Genomic DNA, 12,421 nt, shown 5'->3' on the forward strand with positions numbered 1-12,421 from the left:
ACGACTTGTGTAAGGTCGTATGCCTAGACGCCAAGACACCTCGGATGAGCAACCAGCCGCACCACATAACCTTCACCAAGGTTATATGCTTGAACTGGATGTCGGCCCAAGGTACACGATCCTCAAAAGGGTCACATGCTTAGTTACCTTACTTTAGCTAAGGCAAAAGCTCACGGGACCTCAGTCATAGTTAATGAGTGGCCTTTAACATTGGCCTTGGACCCAAAGACTCTCCATGGGAGCGAGTCTTCATGTAAGCCGAAGAGCTGACATTAGCCATCTGTTTAACACAAAACGCGACGAACAAACACACCAAAAAAATAGCGCTACTTCGTTAAGGAAAAAAACACTTTGTGACCTCGGCCTAACTACCATGACAATTATGAAGAGTAAGCCAGGCAAGCTAAGGCAATTTTCTCCCTTTCCCTCTCTTTAAGAAAAGGACCCTGAGCCCTTGGTGGCAAAGCTCAACAAGAAAGAAAAGACAAGAAAAGAAGAAAATGCACATGATAGACAAAAAAAACCCAGTATGTTTTCATTTCATTTGCACTGTGTGAAGCTTTACAAAAAGTCGACCTCAGTTGGGGGAGGTCAATCGCCTTACAAAAGCAATAAACAAAGCAAAAAACTTGGATATGTACGAGGAGAATAGACAAAATGAAAAGAAATTCCTTGGAAGAGACCTCGACCTTGCACGAAACATCTTCAAGCTTCAACATCCACACACTCCTGGTTGCCTTAGCTTGAGCAACTTGCACATCGCCAACTTGGCCCTTTGAGGGATGCACCTAGGGGTGGATTTGAGCCGAGCCGAGCTGAATAGTACCAGGCTCGGGCTTGCGCTCGATTCGAGCTAGAACCTTGAGCTCGAGCTTGGCTCGAGTCAAAAGTTCATAAACTCGAGCTCGGCTCGGCTCGACTCGTTTTATATTTTATAAAAATATTTATTATATATTTTATTATAAAAATATTTTATAAAAATAAAATTATATATAAAAATTTATTATATATTTAAAAATTAAGAATTATAAAATTAATAATTATAATAATTTTTATATATTATTTTCTTTAATTTTATTATATATATATTATATATTCGAGCCGGCTCGCGAGCCTCACGAGTCGAGCTCTAGTAGGCTCGAGCTCGGTTGAAACCGAGTTGAGCCGAGCTTGAGCTCGGCTGAAATCGAGCTCAAGTAGCTCGTGAAAAGCTCGGCTCGTTGCCACCCCTAGCTGCACCGTCTAGGTTGGCCCCAGTTCCTCGACTGCCTAATAGTCCCAGGCTTGAAGTCCTAGCAGGCTGATGTTGAAGTCTGGTTGGAGCACCAACACCTGATGCTTTCCAAGTAGGAAATGACACTGAATTTGGCCATCTCCTCCTTGTAGGTCTCAGCGGTCTTCCATTCCTCGACAACCTTAGCCAAGGCCTCCTAAAGTTTTTTCTCCGTTTCCTAGCACTTCTCCTTGGTCTCCTTTAGTTGCTCATTGAGCTCGTTCAGAGAAGTCTGGAGAGCCATTATCTGCTCCCTCTTGGCCGAGACGTCGACTTTCATTTCCTTGGCCGAGACCTCAGCTTTCATTTCCTTCCTACGGTCACGCTCCTCATGTGTCGCGGCTATAGATGCCTGTCGACCACTCTGCGCCTTGGCCAGCTGGCGCTTCAGCTTGTCGATCTCCTCCTGGGAGGTCCTCCCACTTTGTCACACAGGCCAACGGCGGTGGAAGACGTCTGCAAAGAACAAGTAATCATCAGATCAAAGCAACATAAAAGAGAAAATTGACTAAGTATGAGGAGTAGAAGTCTCACCTTAGCCAACCGATCCAACAATGTGTCCTAGACCCCCTGGATGGACACTTGGGTCCATGACTGCCTGTCCACCACTAAAAGCATCCCGGTCACCAGGGCTCGGCTGACACCCGGGGTGCTGAGAGATTCACCCTCCCGAACGCTCGAGTTAGGGTGGTAAACCCTTCTCGCCACCAGCGGCATGTCAAAAGAATGGAACTCAGATTGCCTCGAGCCCCCGACAGCACCCTCGGCTAATGGTCCTTCACTACCAATCCCTTTCCATTCGGAGGTTGGGGGGCCTCGGGAGGTCTCTTGGGTGTGGGGGCATTCCTCCCCTTGGTTTCAGTCAATGCCTTTCTCCTCTCGGCCTTAGTCGACACCTTCGCCCAAGGCGGTTCCTTCGGGGCTGGCTTCTTGGATGGCCCCTCGCTCGATCCCCTCTTTGTGGACTTCGCTATCGCCATTATTCAATCCTTGATGCCGCCATCCATCTCTGCAACACACAACACAAGGTGTTAGTTCAAAGACAAAGATAGAAGCAAGCCGACAAAGACAATCGATAATAATAGAGATCATGCCGAGGCAGGCGGGGCTGAGGCCAGCCCACACCAAGGCTTCCTCCGCTACCAAGGGCTCAGCACAAATCGTCTCTGACACTCGAATCCAATTCGTCACATCCGCCTCCTCGTCGTTATTATAAGGTCATATCCTCTCGGCCACGAGATCTGGCTTCCCCCACTCAGACATGAAAGGCCAACCCTCCAGACAAGACACGAAGAAGTATTTCTTCTTCCAGTTGTGGATGGACAATGGGTTGTCCACCACTCTACCCTGTCGGCCCTGGAAGTAGAATAGACCTTCCCCAGCAAGGTGCTACCTAATGGTGAACAAGCACCGAAAGATATTCACGGTTACGTGCACACCTCGGAGGTGGGAGATCACCAACCCAGCTATGATTGTCCTAACAGTGTTGGGTGCTAATTGAGGGAGAGATTGTAGCGATTGAGGAGATTGGAGACAAGCGGGGTAATAGGAAATTAGAGGCCAAAGTGGAGGTAGTGTTGTGTACACACACCTCCCCCTCGGCCGGTTGCCATGGCCTATCACCGACACTAGGGACTCTAAGCTTATAGCCCCTAGGAATATGGTACATCTCAGCAAGGGCCCTCACTTGCTCCTTGTTGAGTTTTCTATCCAGGTCGGAGTGTGGATAACACATCAGAGTCACACCTCGGCCTTCGGCCTCGGCTAGCTCCTCTAGAGTTGGGTCCTTGACTTCCTTCGGCTCTACCACTTTAGGGCACACTAAAACATTCCCTGTGGCATCCCCCCTTGGCCTTGTAGAGTCGATACTTTCATCAAGAGATTCCTTGCCCCGCCGGCTACACTCGGTGCCTCTAGGGGCAGTCCTCTTCCTTAGTACCCAAACTCTAGGGGCTCGAGGGGAGCTCTTGGATTCATTGGCGGTACCCTCATTATTGTACGAGGTGGAACAGGGCGTACTTGTGTCTAAGTGGTCAGGAAGCTCATAACATTCGGGTTCGGAGTTAGAATACGACATGGTTGTGGGAGAAGTCCTTTACCTATTAGTCTGAGTTGAAGAAGAAGGCTAAGGGTTTGATAGTAGGTGGTCGATGTCTCTGAAGACTTAAGCGAAAGCAGGAAAATGGTAGTGTTTGCCTCAACCAGCGGCCCTATTTAAAGGGAAACCTACGGCTCAGATCATTTCAATCCAGCGGTCGTGGAGCTATCAACCTAACAATCTAAACCGACGCATGCCACGTGGCATCAACCTCGGGGATATGAAACGACACCGAACGAAGTATTTGGTCCACCCACCAACTCTGGCCCAGACTGGGTGGACCATCAATCGTCTCGTGCATGGTCACATCCGATCAACGCCGATGCTGGTCTCATGTACGGATCTATGATGATTCTCGTACAGAACACGGCAAATGAACACAAGTGCCTTACACCCCAGTCATGCACAGCCTTTCGCCCTTGGCTCGACACAGTTCTCAAAGAAGCAACGCATCAACAAATGAGCTGCCACCACAGAGTTTACCTAGGGGAGCTCTCAACAGCCAAGGTCGATGCCTCCGTATAGCTGTACGATGCCCTCTTCGGCCGAAGCCAAAGCCTCTACCAAATGCTCCATCCCACACCTCCACATGGTGCTATTGTACTCTCTTCGGTCGAAGTTGAGATCTTAGCTCAACACACCAACTCAACCTCAACAATCACAGCCTCGAGAGTGGGGGGCAAGTGATATAGGCGCATATCACAGGGCCCAAGATTGTGCCACGCGGCATCAACCGAACGAGATCCTAGTCGTTCATTCCCAACAACCTCCAACCACTCCAAGGCAAGGTCAAGTATAAATAGGGGTTTCCAGCTCAAGGCAAAGGCATCTTGCTCTTTATTCCTGTCTAGCTTTCTTGCTCTCAAGTGACCTTGTCTAAGCCCTCGTCTCAAGCTTGGTTCGACCCCTTCGAAGCACTCAACTAACTTGACCATCGGAGGAGGCTTGGGGTAACACCCGTGGCCTTTGACGTACTCTCTTATCCTTAGGTTGGACACTTGGCCTTGGCTAAGGAAGTAGATTTACCTTTTTGCCCTCAACCCCATCCTTGGCAGCAATAATACTTTTTCCAAACTAAGCTTTTGGAACCATAGTGTTGATTGTTTTAAGGATATTATATGCTATATGTGCCAAAGTTCATATATAAAACATTTTAGAGTTCTATTAAACGAAAATACACAGAGAGACGGGGGTTACAGAAATTACCTTTAGGAAGTAAAAGATGTATATTTATATTAACATGGATGATCGACTTAGGCTAAGTTTGGGAGTACTTAAAAATAAGCGCTTATTTGAATAGACACTTATTTTGGGCCAAGACCACACCAATAAACACTTAAATATTGGGCTTATTTTAAGGTGTTTATTTCATTTTTGGTCTATGTTGGTCAGCCACATCATTTTGGAAATACCAATATTACCCCTATTTAAAATAAGTGTTGTTTCACCAAATGCTCATAAGTGCTTATATATTTTTCAAATAAGTACTCCCAAACAAGGCCTTAATCTTGTTTACACCACGGCCTTATAAGCAAACATGCATGAGACAGCTATGAGAATTTCTCACCCACCACATTTTTCATTTTTGCATGGTAATATGATGAATTGTTACCTTCATGCATGCTCATGAGTTAGACCCTAGGTAAGGCAAGGCATGTCTATGTATAATACTATTGTAAAGTGGATACTTGCATAATTGCCTTGATTTTGGTCATATCAAAAAAGTTAAATTAATTGGGCAAAAATTTGATGGGCCATTTTTTAAGGCAAAACGTCATATTTCATTCAACTATGAAACTTGTGTGAATACAGAGTAGTGGTCATAGTACCAAGCAATAAATTATAGAAACATTGTATGAAAACAAAGAAGTGGTAACAGTACCAAGCAAGAATACAAGTCTCTAGAAAGAATAAAATATTCACAGTGGATAAAGGAGAAAATGAAGAAACTTCTGCAACAAACAAAAGGTGAGGCAGAATCACCAGTAGAAGAGAGAAATGAGTGCATCTCCAACCACCGAAAGAGAAGGATAAATACAGTAGCGATTCATCATAACTTTAACCATCCGGAACAATAACTGCTAGAGCTTTAACAAACTAGAACTAACTAGAACTTTAAAATTCTAGAGCCATAACCATTGGAAATGTTATCGCCGAAACTATAACCAACTGGAAGTTTAACCACCCGAAAAAAGTAACTGTCGGAAATTTTATCAACGGAAGTGGAACCAATTGGAACTTTAATCACCCAAAACTGAGATTGTCGAAACTATTATCACCGAAAGTGGAATCAACTAGATCTTTAACCACCCAAAACTGAAATTGTCATTACTGTTGTTGCCAGAACTAGAACCAACTAGAACATTAACCACCTAGAATGTAATAGTTGGATTTGTTATCAACAGAACTGGATCCACCCGGAATTGTAAGTGCTGATGAAGTAAATTAAGGAAACAATCACCAACAGTGAATCAAAGTAGCGATTAAGGTCCCCACCCAACACTCTGCCTCATGTACCAAAATCCCTACAAAAAATTACAAAAGAAAAAACAAGGAAAAATAAAAAGAAAAGGAGAAAAAACGAAAGAGAGTGGAGGATTGGACTGAGTTAATCAAGAAGAAGAGAAAAGAGTGAGGGAAATGGAGAAGGGAAGAAGAAAATGGAGAAGAAAGGGAGAGAGTGGGAAGAAAATGAACGATTGAAATGGAATGAAGAGAAGAACCTAAGGACAACCCCAAGATATATATATATATATATATATATATATATATATATATATATATATATATATATATATATATTAAAGGAATGATTTCAGGCCAAGGTCCCCTAAAGTCAAACATGTAGCCCACCTACATTCAGGTCATTCCAAAGATTTAAACAAAATAGACACGTGTAAAATTATGATTAGTGGTAGTTCAAGAACAAAGCCCACTAGACATGTGTCAAATTCTGAGTAGTGATAGTTCAAGAAAAGAGTCCACTAACATGCAGAGTGGAGCCCACCACTCTGATTACTGTTAACTACTAAACTAATTAATTAATTACAGCTATTAATTACTAATAATAATTATTGTTAATTACTAATTAATCACTGTTAACTAATTCTAATTAATTAATTTCAACTATTAATTACTAATAGTAATTACACACTAATAATAATTAATTACAGAAAATATTTTTTTATAATAATTATATCTATTACTTAATTGCTGATAATAATTAATTAGTGATAATATTGCTCATTATTAATTCGAAATGATAATTAATAAATATTTTCATAATGGTCATTAATAATTCGGAAATATCATTTTATATTTGTATTAACTCATATTAATTATTATGAAAATAAATATTTAATTTTAATTATTTATATTATAATTATTATCAGAAATTATAATTTATATATTTATATGAAATAATTAATTATATTATTATTATCAGTAATTATAATTAATTATTACTAAAACTAATGATGATAACTATTACTTCGGAATGTTAATTAATAAGTATTTTAATAATGTTAATTATTAATTGGGATATAACCATTTTATATTAATATTAATTACTTTATAAATATATAATTAGTGTTACTTATTTACATTATTATTATTACAAGTAATTACAATTAATACTATTATTATTCTCCAATAAATATTTCATTTAGTGAAATAATTAATACTTATTATTATTACTGATTTCGTAATTATTAATATATTATTAATCTATTGATAATACTGATTATTATTAAAAACATTTAATAGAAAAATTTAATTACTTAAAATTATTTTCTGAAATTACTCATTTTAATTCGGATAGTTAATTAATTATTAATTATTAATTTCTTAAAATTATTATTTACTAAATAATTTTAATTACTCTTTGATTAACGACCTTATTTTTGAATAATTGATTTCTTATGTTCAATAATTATTTTTTTTGCAAAAATTCAAATAAATTTTCATTTGCAATGCTAACCACTTTATTTTTCTCTTATTCAGTTTTCCAAAAGATAAAAAATAAATTAATGATATTTACCTATTTTTATCAAATTATTAATAATTTTTTATAATAGTTACTACTAATACTTAATTACTGATAATATTTCTCATTATTAATTTGGATAGATAATTAACAACGATTTTCATAATGGTAATTAATAATTTAGAAATAATCATTTTATATTTATATTAACTCATATTAATTATTTTGAAAATAAATATTTAAGGTTATTTATTTATATCAGAATTATTATCATAACTTATAATTCATATATTTATATGAAATAATTAATTATATTATTATTATTATCAGTAATTATAATTATTACTTATATTAATTAATATAAGTATTAATTATAATTAATATAATTATACTATTATTATCAATAGTTATAATTAATTATTACTAATAATAATTATTTCTGATAAAAATTAATTACTAATTATAATTACTTTTTGATATTTAAAATCCTTAATTATTAAGTTGGAATGTTAATTAATTAATGATAATTAATAAGTATTTTAATCATGTTAATTATTAATTGGACATAATCATTTTATTTTTATATTATTTCATATTAATTATTTTTTAAATATATAATTAGTGTTAATTATTTACATTATTATTAGTATAACTAATTATAATTAATACTATTATTATTCTCCAATAAATATTTCATTTAGTGAAAGTTAAATTATAAACTTTCAATTATTCATTATTGTTAAAATAATAGAATTATAAAAGCAATTATTATTTCAGTAATTAACTAAAAATCGTAATTATAAAAAATTAATTACTTCATAATAATAAAAATAATAATAATAATAATTACCAGTTGATTGTAGTCATACATGACGAATGATTTGATTGTAGTCATATATTTTTCATCTCTTACTTCAAAAGATGGATGCATTTGCAAATGTTGTTTGGAATGGATTGTTTTTCTAAGCAACCCTTTGAATGATTTTCTTTCTTTTTTGCCTCTTTGAATGAACATTATTTAAATGCCTTTTATACATTCATACGTCACTAAATATTAAGCAGTATTGGTGATATTGTTGTAAACATCCATCTAAATTTACTATTTTATAAATAGATTAATGATTTCAAAGTTATCGATACCTTTTTGGGGGTGGGTTGCTCAATAGGACATTGATTTTTTGTTGTTAAATAGTAAATTTCAAATTAAATGATGCTGCAGTTGCCCCTTATTTAATATGGGGTCATTGGCTAGGTAAAACACGATAAGTCTCTTAAATCAAATAAAGAGCCTACCCTAAATGTCTATTATAAATAAGTAAAAAATGAAATAATTCAGATTAAATCAAATAATTTCTTTCTGAAAATTACTGAATTAAGTAAATAATAATAACAATCAATTATTTATAAAAATAATTAATAATAATAACAATTATCAAGTACTTAATTAAGTAAATAATAAAAAACGAAATAACAATCACCAGTTATCATTAATGTTTATTCAAAGCATGCCCCATAATAATTACCGAATACAGTAATTAAACCTTAAATAAGAATCAATATTTATTAATAGTCATTAAAGTTGTTAAGCCAAATCATTAATGTTTATTCTTAAATGCAAAATATGAATTAACAAATCTATTATATAATAATTATACCCGGTTGGAAAAAATATTTTAAGTAATTATTTAAATAATTATAAATTTAGTTAATATTATTACTATATAACAAAATTTTAAATTAAATACTAAAATAAATTAATAATAATAAGAAGAATGGTTAAATTAAAGTAATAAATGGTTCAAGTTGAATTTAATGACCCGTATAATTTTACGGGTTTGACATATAATGGTCAATTTATGCAGACCCGTAGATTGTATGAGTGTCTTAAAAAATAGCAGTTTATGATAAAAAAATGGTAATAAAAATCATTAATGTTTATTCATATATATATATATATATATATAATTAACTTCCCCATACATAGTACGGGGTCATTCACTAGTTTCACGTAAAAATAAGAGAATGTGGGTGTATAGGATTCTAAGAGATTAGATTTTCCTTCCTTTTTTTTTAGATTAGATTTTACTCTTTTTTTTTTCCATTCTGTCATGGCCGAAACTTCATTCTTTTATCATTCCCTCTTCCTTTTATAATTTTTCCTCTGTTTTATTTCCATTCAAGTAGTTCTCTATTTTATTTCAATCTTACAGTTTTTGTTTACTCATTTGTTTTCTGTGTTGTTTTCGGTTGAAAGAAAGGTATGCTTACAAAATAATAATATGGTAATTACTGAAAAGTAAATAAATAGTAAATAATAAATAATAATTATTTTGTAACCTGAAAGTTAAATTATGTTGTAAACTGAAATTTCAAAATAATTACTGAAAATCACTGAAATTTGCAAAATGTTATTGAAAGTTACTTATTTTAAATACTGTCAGTAATTAATATTTTCAAGTTTTATTTAATATTTATTAAAATATCACTAAACTAATGATTGCCTATAATTATTGAAAATGAAATATGAAAAATACTGATTGTGAATATTTAATGAAATTTGTTGAAAGTATTAAATAATAATTAATTATGCTTATTAACTAATTATTGACATTGAGAAGTGGGTGCCTTCCCTTGAACTCACCCAACATTGAAGACAAGGTGGGGAAATTCAAGGATTCCCCGTCCCTAACAGGGAGTGGGTGGGTGCCTTGCCTTGAATCCGCTTGACATTCGGGACGAGGCAAGGAAATTCGAGGATTCTCCATTCTAAACGGGGAGTGGATGCCTTGCCTTGTACTTGCCTAACATTGGGGACGAGGCAGGGATGGATTAGAGTGTCTTGGCTATAGGGCAGAGACAGGGATGAAGTGTGCCACTTCGAACCCACTGTTGCCATTCCTATATAGTTGTTAATTATTAGTTTTATTAATAAAAATGTTAGCTTTTGTAATTATTTTTATTATTTAAAATCAATCAAAATTTCATTTAAAAATAATGAAAATTATAACAGTTATTAAAATTACTATAAATGATTAATAAAATTAAATTTATGAAAAAAATACTTGTTTATATTAAATTAACAATAATTATTTTCTGTAAATCAATATTAAATGAAAAATATAATTATTAAAATTCTAAATATTAATAATAATTTTGAATACTTTTAGTTAATTAACAATAAATTCTGATTATTAATTTATTAAAAAATAATAAATAAAATTATTTAATCTTTCAATTTTCCCGTACATCGCACGGGTGCCCGCAAGTTCCCCGCTAGTTCATAGTATGCCATATCGTCAACTTCTCTCTTCCGAAACTCTCGTCGCCCATCCTGTGATTATTGTTGCTCTACACCCTGTCCAGCTCCTCTTATAGAATCAAACAACAAACAGAGTAAACAAAGGAATAAGAAAGGAGAAACGTGGGAGCGTGAGAGACAGATAGAGAGAGAGAGAGAAGCAAAATTTGCAACTTGAGGAGAACAAGATTCCCTTTCTGGATGAACTCTGCAAAATAACAGAAGCCCTTTGCCCTGCTTGCCTTACTCTGAAAAATAGCATAAGCCCTTTCTGGAATCTGGATGAACAAAATTCCTCGTCCATTGTATTTTGCTCACCATGACTATATCTATTTTCCTTCTAAGGTCAAAATTTAACAGAATCCCTTTGTCCTGCTTGCCTTACTCGGTAGAAAAGTAAAATCCCGATCTAACCAACAGTGTGCTTAATCCCTGCAATCTTTTCTTTTTTTTTTTTTGATATACTGAACTGAAATTACTATTTAATCACCCTTTCATTCAAGACCCAAATATCAATTTTACCAACAGTTTATTAAATTCCTGTATCTTTATATTGAATCTCACCATAGATTACCTGTATATGCTTATACTTGCCAAATTTTCTTTCTTTCTTTCTTTCATTTTTTTTTTTTTTTCAATTCATGGAAATGACAAACCCACCTCAGATTTATTTGCCCGAACAGTTACTCAACATCCCATTTCACTATCATACCATCAATGAATAATAGAAAATAAAAATACATAATAATAATAGGAAAAGACTACAATTTTGCGCCACTGCTCAAAGAGACAATGATCATATAGCCATACCCTGTTTAGGTTTTGTTTTAGGAGAAAACGGAGAGTGGCTATAAGGGGACGTGGCAGGTTATGAATTTCGTATTTAAAATTTTATTTCCCATTTGACCTCAGATTCTAATTTAAGGGGATGTGGCAGGTTATGAATGGTGACCAAAAATTGCCAGTTTTCAGTCGTCCGAATTTAACTTAAATGCAAATTAATCATGTAATATTTATTTATATCTTTACCCTGCTTTCACATGTTCATATCTTTACACTAGTGAATTATAATTAAAATTCTATAATCCAGACATTTAAAGTAACAACTCTGAAAGCCGAATCAAGTTTTGAGATTGTGTTGGACAATGAGAATTGATTGAAATATTGGATTCTATGCAGGTTGATATCATATTCTTATTTCTTCCTGGAAATGAAGAAAGGAAGGCTTTGGAAAAACATCTCAAAGGGCTAGGTCTAGTCGGGTCAGTCTGGAACCGGACACGGCCTGATAAGTAAATATGTAAAAAAAGTTCTGAATCATTAGACCTGCTTATGGGTTCGGTTTGGATTTAGCTTTTGGCAAAATTCTAATTAGTCCGATCTGAAGTTCAAGCCCGAGACAGTGTAAAGTTAAGTTCCAAGACCAACCTAATAAGACCCATTTATAATTGAATTAAATTGATGATCATATATCATACTATTACAAATGTATCCTGAGAAAAATAGGTATGTTATGTGATGAAAGAAAATATTAAAGCAGGTATTAAATTGGTTACTTTTGTATTTTTTTAAGTCTGGGTACCTTCCTTTGTATTTTTTTTAGGGTTTTTAGCAGATAGGAGTAACCTTTTGCCCTAATATCAATAAAAAGTAATATTTTTATATAATAACTAAAATAAGATAGTTTTTAAAAAATAAATATCAATAAAGGGCATTGAACACTGTTGCTCATCTTCCTCCTCTTGCCCGTTTTGTTGAAACATCCTG

At 34.5% G+C, this 12,421-nt stretch overlaps 1 pseudogene; it reads right to left on the reverse strand.

Moving 5' to 3' along the window:
• Positions 1-1,602: 1,602 nt before the first annotated feature.
• Positions 1,603-12,421, reverse strand: part of LOC148803449 (omega-3 fatty acid desaturase, chloroplastic-like) — a 35,715-nt pseudogene continuing 24,896 nt past the window's right edge.

The sequence above is a fragment of the Nelumbo nucifera genome, chromosome 1, assembly GCF_055504915.1.
Source record: "Nelumbo nucifera cultivar China Antique chromosome 1, China Antique-T2T, whole genome shotgun sequence".
NCBI classification, from domain to species: Eukaryota; Viridiplantae; Streptophyta; class Magnoliopsida; order Proteales; family Nelumbonaceae; genus Nelumbo; species Nelumbo nucifera.